Here is an 8,893-nt window from a genome sequence, read left to right on the forward strand (position 1 = left end):
TCTCTACACTGTGTGCCCCCCCGTTCCACTCCCCACCCCCTTCTCTCTCTGTAGCTGCTTTTATGTCTCCGCACGACACTCACATACAGGCTCATACATTCAGTCGTTGCAATTCACAGGGCCACATTCTCTCACTCAGATGAAAACTGTCTCTTACAAGCACACACACTGACACTCTGTCTCCTATGCACACACGCATATGGTCGTACAGGGGCGGCTTCTCTCTCTCACACACATGGATATTCAGTCGCTTGCACACATACACACGGTCACACATGGTCTGCTTCTCTGTCTGCCTTTCTCTCTCCCTCACACAGGCGTACATCCTGACGCTGTTCTCAGGCACACACTTCGGCACAGTCACACAAGGTCTGCTTCTCTCTGCCTCTGGCCCTCTCTTTCTCTCACATACACATATGAACATGTGAATACACTTTCTCACATGCACATACTGGCACAATGTCACACATTCTCTGGCTCTGAATCAGACACATTTGTGGACACTGTCTCTCACACACATACACAGTCACACAAGATAATCTCTGTCTCTGTCTCTGTCTCTCTCTCTCTCACACACACACACACACACACACACACACGGTAGCCCATAGACATTATAACCATCCCTCAAAACTAGTCATACAGACAGCCTTATTTTCTCTGTATTTCTGTCTCTGCCTTTCTCTCCTCTCTGTCTCTGCCTTTGCCTGCTTTTCTTTCCTTCTCTCTTTCTCCCTCACACACATAGAGCAACCGTAGACATTATAACCATCCCTTAAACTTATTCGCACAGACTGCCTTATTTTCTCTGTATCTCTGTCTCTGCCTTTCTCTCCCTCTCTCCCTCTTACTCCCCCTGCCGCCCCCCCGTCTCTTTTCCTCTCACTCTCCCTATCTGTCTTGTATACACTCTCACACAGACTCTCTGTCTCTGTCTTACATAGAGAAGCTCTCTGTCTTTATCTGACTCAGTCACCCAGAGTCACAGACACTCTGTCTCTTTCTCTCACTCTCTCTCACACATCCAGGAGCATGCCTGCACTTGTGCAAACACACACACACACACACACACACACACACACACACACACACACGTGTCCCACACCCCCAGCCCCCTCATTGCAGACTGGAGTGAGAAGCCTGGTGTGGCCAGGTCCAGAGCTACGATCTGCCCTTTTCCTTCAAGCTCCCTCTGTGTCCTGCCCCGAGACAGAACCGAGCCGGACTCAGTGGGTCCCTCTGAGACCCCCACCACCAGGGGCGGAGGGGCAGGGGGTGGCTCCAGGGCTGGGATGGCTGGGCCTTTTGAATTTCCATCTCCCAATCCCCTTACCACTCGCTACTTGCTTCAGGCCTGTCAGGGAGAAGGATTGCAGGGGGACGGGCAGGAAGACGATTTGGAAATTGCCGTTGCTTGGCCGGAAATCTCCGCGGTGGCTCCGGATTCAGACCGGACGAACGGCATGCAGATTGGGCAACTCGGGGGGACGGAAGAGAAACTCCAGGGAACAGTGGGGTGAGGCTGGGCTGACGGGTCGATGCTACCCGCATTGAACTGGGACCGATAGGGGAGCCCGACTTCTGTGGGGATGACAAGCATTGTGGCCTAGTGGGAAGGACACGGCCCTGAGGGTCAGGTTCTAATCCCGGCTTTGCCACTCATCTGCTGTGTGACCTTGGGACTTCTCTATGCCTCAGTCTCCTCATCTGTAAAGTGGGAATTAAATACACCTGTTCTCCCTCCAACTTAGTGGCCTGTTGGAGAGAACACAGGCCTGGGAGTCAGAAGGACCTGAGTTTTAATCCCTGCTCCACCACTTGTTTGCTGTCTGACCTTGGGCAAGTCACTTCACTTCTCTATGCCTCCATTAACTCCTCTGTAAAATGGGGATTAAGACTGCGAGCCCCACATTAGGACAGGGACTGGGTCCCACCTGATTAGCTTGTTTCTACCCCAGCACTTAGAAAAGTGCTTGACAGTGGCAAGAGCAGGGATTGGGAGTCAGAAGGTGTGGGTTCTAATCTCTGCTCCACGACTTGTCTGCTGTGTGACTTTGGGCAAGTTGCTTCATTTCTTTCTGCCTCAGTTATCTCATCTGGAAAATGAGGATTAAGACTGGGAGCCCCATGTGGGACAGGGACTTCATCCAACCTGATTACCTTCTATTGACCCCAGCACTCACAGCCATCATTCTGGGGCTCACAGTCTAAAAACAATTAAAAAAGTAGCATTTGTTAACCATTGACTATGTGTCAAACACTGTTCTAAGTATTGGGGTAGACTGTGAGCCCCCATGTGGGAGAGGGAGCGTGTTCGATCCTGAATTCACCCCAGTGCTTAGTACAGGGCTTGGCACATAGTAAGTGCTTAACAAACATCACAATTATTATAATTATTGGAGGGGTGTGGTGAAGAAGGGAGCTGTTATTGTTGGGAGGGAAACCTAAAGTGACTCCATTTCACAATCTTGAAAGGGAGGGGCCCCCAAGGAGTTAACTCGAGGGTCAAGGAGCTTTAACTAGCCTGAGGAGATGAGAGATCCGGGTTTGGTTTCCTAGGGATGGAGGGAGGAAAGATTCTCTGGCAAGCTTTCCAAGCTTGACAAGCAGGTCAGTGAGGAAGTGTGGTCAGAGCACTGGGCTCTCCGGTTGTTGGGCCTGGTCCAGGGAGCACTGGAGTCTGATTAGAGTCTGGGGGCTCTCAGGGGAAAAACCAGATGCTAAAGGACCAGAGAGAATACCACCACCAACGTGTCCTCCACCTCCTCAGCCTCCCACGGAGGAGGGAGAATCTTAGGGTCTTTAGGGTGGAAGGGGTGAGGACAATAAAAGAACTGGAACCAACAGCTTCCATTGCACCCCCGGCCTCCACTACCTCCCCCAGTACCCCCACCCACCCTGGAGGAGAGCAGGATTTTTGGGGTGCAGTCACCAGGTGGACACAAGAGGAGGCAGGATGCCAGTCCCGGGCATTGAGGCAGAGTGATATGGGAGAAGCAGGGCTGAGCCTGCTGGGAACGAAGGAGCCATCAGGGGCTGCCGCAGTCCCGGCCAGCTCTGAGCATCACTTCTGGGATTCTCCTTATTCCACAGCTGAGTTTGGCCCAATTCGTTTCCTTCCCATCCTGGTCCATTTGCTCCATCCTTCCACCTCTGGGCAGCCCAGCTTTTAGCTGGTCCAAAAAGACCCTCACTATACCTCGATCTTGTCTATCTCACCCTGGACCTCTCGCCCACTTGCTGCCTCTGGCCTGGAATGCCCTCCCTCCTCAAATCCGACAGACCATCACTCTCTTCACCTTCAAAGCCTTACTGAAGGCACATCTCCTCCAAGAGGCTATCCCTGGCTAAGCCTTCATTTCCTCTTCTCCCACTCCCTTCTGTGTCACACTCGCACTTGGATTTGCTCCCTTTATTCACCCCTCCCTAGGCTCACAGCACATATATATATATATATATATATATACATATATATATCTGTAATTCATTTATTTATATTAATGACTGTCTCCCCTTCTACACACTTACTATGTGCAGAGAATTGTAGTAAACTTATGGCATTTGTTAAGCGCTTACTATGTGCCAAGCACTGTACAATACATTAGAGTTTGGCACAGTTGGAAGACACATTCTCTGCCAGTAAGAGCTCAATAAATACCACTGTTGGATTAATCTGGAGAAATGCTCTCTCGAGCATGGAGGCAAGGGTCTGTGGGTAAGCGCCCAGGTGCCCACTGAAAAGGGGCGATGAGGTGAGAGCTCATTCATTCCCACGGCTTTAACTACCACCTCTACGTGGATGATACCCAAATCTCCAGCCCTGGATCTCTCTCCCTCTCTGGAGTCTCACATTTCCTCTTGCCTTCAAGACATCTCTACTTGGATGTCCTCCCGTCACCTCAAACTTAACATGTACAAAACAGAGCTCCTTATCTTCCCACCCAAACCCTCTCCCCGCCCTAACTTTCCCATCACTGTAAACAGCACCACCACCTTCCTGTCTCACAAGCCTGTGACCTTGGTGTTAACCTTGACTCCTCTCTCTCATTCAGCCCACATATTCAATTCATCACTGAATTCTGTCGGTCCCACCTTCACAACAGCGCTAAAATCTGCCTCTTCCTCTCCATGCAAACTTTTTCCACATTAGTACAATCAGTCATCCTATCTCACCTGGATTGTTGCATCAGCCTCTTTGCTGACCTTCCAGCCTCCTGCCTTTCCCCACTCCAGTCCATACTTCTCTCTGCTGCCCACATCATTTTTCTATAAAAATGTTCAGGTCATGTCACCCCACTCCTCAAAAACCTCCAGTTGTTGCTCATCCACCTCTGTATCAAACAAAAACTCCTCACCATTGGCTTTGAAACACTACATCATCTTGCCTACTCCCTACCTCCTTTTGCTACTCTCCTACTACAACTCAGCCCACACACTTCACTCCTCGAATGCTAACCTTCCTACTGTGCCTCGATCTCTCCTCTCTTGCCACCGATCCCTGGCCCATATCCTGTCTCTGGCCTAGAATGTCCTCCCTCCTCAAATCTGCCAGGCAATTACTCTCCCCCTCTTCAAAGCCTTATTGAAGGTACAGCTCCTCCAGGGGGCCTTCCCTAACTAAGCCTCCCCTTTCGTCTTCTATGTCGCCCCGATTTGCTCCATTTGTTTTTCCTCCATCCCAGCCCCACAGTACCTATGTATATATCTGTAACTTTATTCTTTTGCATTGATGTCTGTTTCCCCCCGCCCCCCTTGAATGATTGATTGATAAATGGCTTTCTGACATTTGAAGCCTGTCCCCTCCCAGTCTTCATCTCTTCTAAAATCCCTTCCCCCTCTCACCCTTGGACTCACAGTGTGGCCTAGTGGAAAGACCCCGGGGTCTGGGAGTCAGAGGACCTGGGTTCTAATCCTGGCTCTGCCACTTGTCTGTCGTGTGACCTTGTGCAATCACTTCACTTCTCTGGGCCTCCATTCCCTCACCTGCAAAATGGGGAGTCAACACCTGCTCCCCCTCCTACTTAAACTGTGAGCCCTGTGTGCGACTTGATTATCTTCTATGTACTCCAGAGCTTAGTACAGTGTTTGGCACATAGTAAACTCTCAACAAATATTATTATTATGGGTGACTACTTTCTGGCAGGGAGCTCCCCAGAGAAAAAAATCTTTGTCTGATGCTCCAAACTCTGTTCAAGTCCTTGGCCTAAATGGACTATCCCTCCAAGCAATGGGAGTGTTAAGCACCAGGCCTCAGCTCCCTCTCACCCCTCATCCAGCAAGAAATAATGAGGCCTTAGCTTCAACGTGCTTAGGCAGGCTTAGAGGGACTATGAACTGCTTCCTTCTTCCTCCTCAGACTGCTGAAAGCCTCCCCTCTCCCCATCCCTCTTCTTTATCTCCTTTGATAGCCTATGGCCTCAACTCCTTGCCCCGAAGGTGACCTCTCTCACCTCCTTCCGCTGGCTCCCGTGTCTCATGATTCTGGTTTCCTTGGATTGACCCCCTCGGCTCCCACCCTGGCCTGCCTGACCCCGTTCTAGCACGAAGAGTGAATTAGTCCTCAGTGGGAGTGAAGTCCCTGGTCTGTTTGGAGCTTATCTGACTTTAGCTTTATGTCTGTCCTTGCGGGTGGAGGAAGACAGCAAGAAACCACCCCGCTCTTGCTGCCTCTGGTATGAGGACTTAGAAAAAAGCAAATAAAGACAAATGGGCTGAAGTGAAAATCCTCCCCTACATCTGACCTGCCTGTTGGCCCACTTGCCTGCCCGCTGTGGCGTTAGTGGTACTTATAATAATAATAATAATGATATTAGTTAAGTGCTTACTATGTGCCAGGCACTGTACTAAGTCGTGGGGTGGATACAAGCAAATTGGGTCAGACCCAATCCCTGGGGCTCTCAGTCTTTTTCCAGATGCGGTAACTGAGGCCCAGAGAAGTGAAGTGACTTGCTCAAGGTCGCACAGCAGACAAGTAGTGGAGTTGGGATTAGCAGGTCCTTCTGACTCAGTGATATTCATGGTATTGGTGGTGGTGACTGTAGTTGTGGTGATATTGGTGATTGATATTGGTGATTGGTAGCATTTGTGGTCTCCTCTCAGGATAGCATCTGGAGAGTTTCTCGGACTTCACCAGTTTCAGACACGAGAGGGAGAGTCAAGCAGAGGCCTGCCCATTCCATTCCTATCTTGGGCATTGGCTAGCGAGTGGCAGGCAATCTGCTACAAGTCAAGATTCCCCCTTGCTGGGCAGCAGTGGCCTGGGAGAGAGACGAGGGCGGAGACGCGAGTTGATTGCACGGAAGAAGACAGTGGTCAACCACTTCTGGATTTTTACCAAGCAAACTCTATAGATACCCCACTAGAAGGTTTGCAGATGGAGGTGGGGCGTTCTGGGAGAGATGTGTCAGTGAAGTCGCTATGGGTCCGAGATGACTTGACAACATAAGGCAAGACAAGCATTGGTGGTGGTGGGGATGTTCGCAGAGCTGGAATTAACTGGCTTCAGTGGTGGTGGAGACGGGAGCAGCCAGAGTGACGGTGGGCGTGGGGGTGGCAGTGGTGGTGACGTTGGCAGTGGCGGTGTCTGTGGCAGGGGTGATGGCGGCATGGGTGGTGGTGGCGACGTTCTCTTCCTCCTTCTGGCACTGGCACCGTTGCCACGGCTGCGGGATTACCTGCAGCCACCCTGGCTAGGACCATTCGTTCATTCATTCAATTGTATTTATCGAATGCTTACTGTGTGCAGAGCGCTGTGCTGAGCACTTGGGAGAGTGCAGAAGCGAGAAGCAGCGTGGCTCAATGGAAAGAGCACAGGCTTGGGAGTCAGAGGTCATGGGTTCTAATGCCGGCTCGGCCACCTGTCAGCTGTGTGACTTTGGGCAAGTCACTTAACTTCTCTGTGCCTCGGTTCCCTCATCTGTAAAATGGGGATGAAGAATGAGAGCCCCACGTGGGACAACCTGATTACCTTGTATCCTCCCCAGCACTTAGAACAGTGCTTGGCACATAGAAAGCGCCAAACAAATGCCATCATTATTATTATTACAATATAACAGTAAACACACACATTCCCTACCCACAATGAGTTTACAGTCTAGAGAGGGAGGCGGACATTAATATAAATAAAGATATAAATTGCAGATATGTACATAAGTAGAGTGGGGTTGGGAGGGGGGATGAATGATAATAATAATAATAAGTATGGTATTTGTTTACTAAGTGTCAGGCACTGAACTAAGCCGTGAAGTGGATACAAAGCAAATCGGGTCGGACACTGTCCCTGTGCCATGTAGGACTCAGTCTCAATCCCCATTTTACAGATGAGGTAACAGGCACGGAGAAATGAAGTGACTTGTTCAACGTCACCCAGTAGACAGCTGGGGAAGCCAGGATTAGAATCCGTAAAGGGAGCAAGTCAGGGCAACACAGAAGGGAGTGGGAGAAGAGGAAAAGAGAGCTTAGTCAGGGAGGGCCTCTTGGAGATGTGCCTTCAATGAGGATTTGAAATGGGGGGACCCCATTGGCCCTGCCTAGGTCATTTTAGGGGGCAGGATCGCTTCATTCATCCACCTCTTTCAAAACATCTATTGGGGGTGTTGAGGGCAAGAGGTAAATTAGGGTGGGAAGAACTTGTGAGAAGCAGTGTGGCCTAATGGAAAGAGCACGGGCCTGGGAGTCAGAGGACCTTGGTTCTCACACTGGCTCCGAGCAGAACCTGCTGCTTGACCTTGGGCAAGTCACTTAACTTCTCTATGCCTTAATTCCCTCATCTGCAAAATGGGGAATTCAATGCCTGTTTTCCCTCCTTAGACTGTGAACTCCGTGTGAGACCTGATCATCTTCTATCTACCCCAGCAGTCAGTCCAGTGTACAGAGTACTTAACAAATGCCACAATTATTGCATATCCACCTCCATAGCAAACAAAAACTCCTCACCATTGGCTTTAAAGCACTCCATCACCTTGCCCCCTTCTACCTCACCTTGCTTCTCTCTTTCTACAACCCAGCCCGCACACTTCACTCCTCTGGTGCCGCTAACCTTCTCGCTGTGCCTCGATCTCACCTCTCTCATCACTGATCCCTGACCCACGTCCTACCTCTGACCTGGAATATCCTCCCTCCTCAAATCCGCCAGACAATTACTGTCCCCGCCTTAAAGGCTACTGAAGGCACATCTCCTCCAAGAGGCCTTCCCAGACTAAGCCCCACTGTTCCTCATCTCCCACTCCCTTCTGCATCACCCTGACTCGCTCCCTTTGCTCTCCCCCCACTTTCCACCCCACAGCACCTTGGCATATACCTGTCATTTTATTTATTTATATTGATGCCTACTTGTACTGATGTCTGTTTCCCCCACCTCTAGACTGTGAGTCCATTGCGGACAGAGATTGTCACTCTTAATTGCTGTATTGTACTTTCCCAAGTGCTTAGTACAGTGTTCTGCACCCAGTAAGCGCTTAATAAATACGATTGAATGAATGAATGAATACTGGGGAGAGGAGAGGGGGAATCCAGGCCTTCCTGAGGTTAGGGAGGTCAGGCCACAGCAGGGGTCTGTGGCCTTGGGCTATCAATATTCAATTTGCTGGAGAGGAGCAGCAGGGAGATCTGCCTCTTGCTGCCCTCAGAGTCTCCACCAGGAAGGACCCTGTTTATTTAGATTCCTGGTGGGCTCCAAGGCGTTAAAATAACAGCCCCAGGCATGCAACAGAGGGCCTGCAGGCCTGACCTGGTTTTTAAAACTGGAAGGGTAAAGATGGGGAGAGGACAGACAGGCCCAGTGTAAAGAAGCAGTGAAGTAGCGTGGCCTAGTGGATGGACAACAGGTCTGGAGTCAGTAGGAACTGGGTTCTAATCTCGACTCCACCACTTGTCTGCTGAGAGACCTTGGGCA

The 8,893-nt window shown here is 50.4% G+C and overlaps 1 non-coding gene across 1 annotated transcript; it reads left to right on the top strand.

Moving 5' to 3' along the window:
* Nucleotides 1-6,089: 6,089 nt before the first annotated feature.
* Nucleotides 6,090-6,227, top strand: LOC114816121. The gene has a single exon (XR_003763900.1). It is a non-coding gene; the product is annotated as a small nucleolar RNA SNORA7 (small nucleolar RNA).
* Nucleotides 6,228-8,893: the final 2,666 nt, after the last annotated feature.

The sequence above is a fragment of the Ornithorhynchus anatinus genome, chromosome 1, assembly GCF_004115215.2.
Source record: "Ornithorhynchus anatinus isolate Pmale09 chromosome 1, mOrnAna1.pri.v4, whole genome shotgun sequence".
In the NCBI taxonomy this organism is placed as follows: domain Eukaryota; kingdom Metazoa; phylum Chordata; class Mammalia; order Monotremata; family Ornithorhynchidae; genus Ornithorhynchus; species Ornithorhynchus anatinus.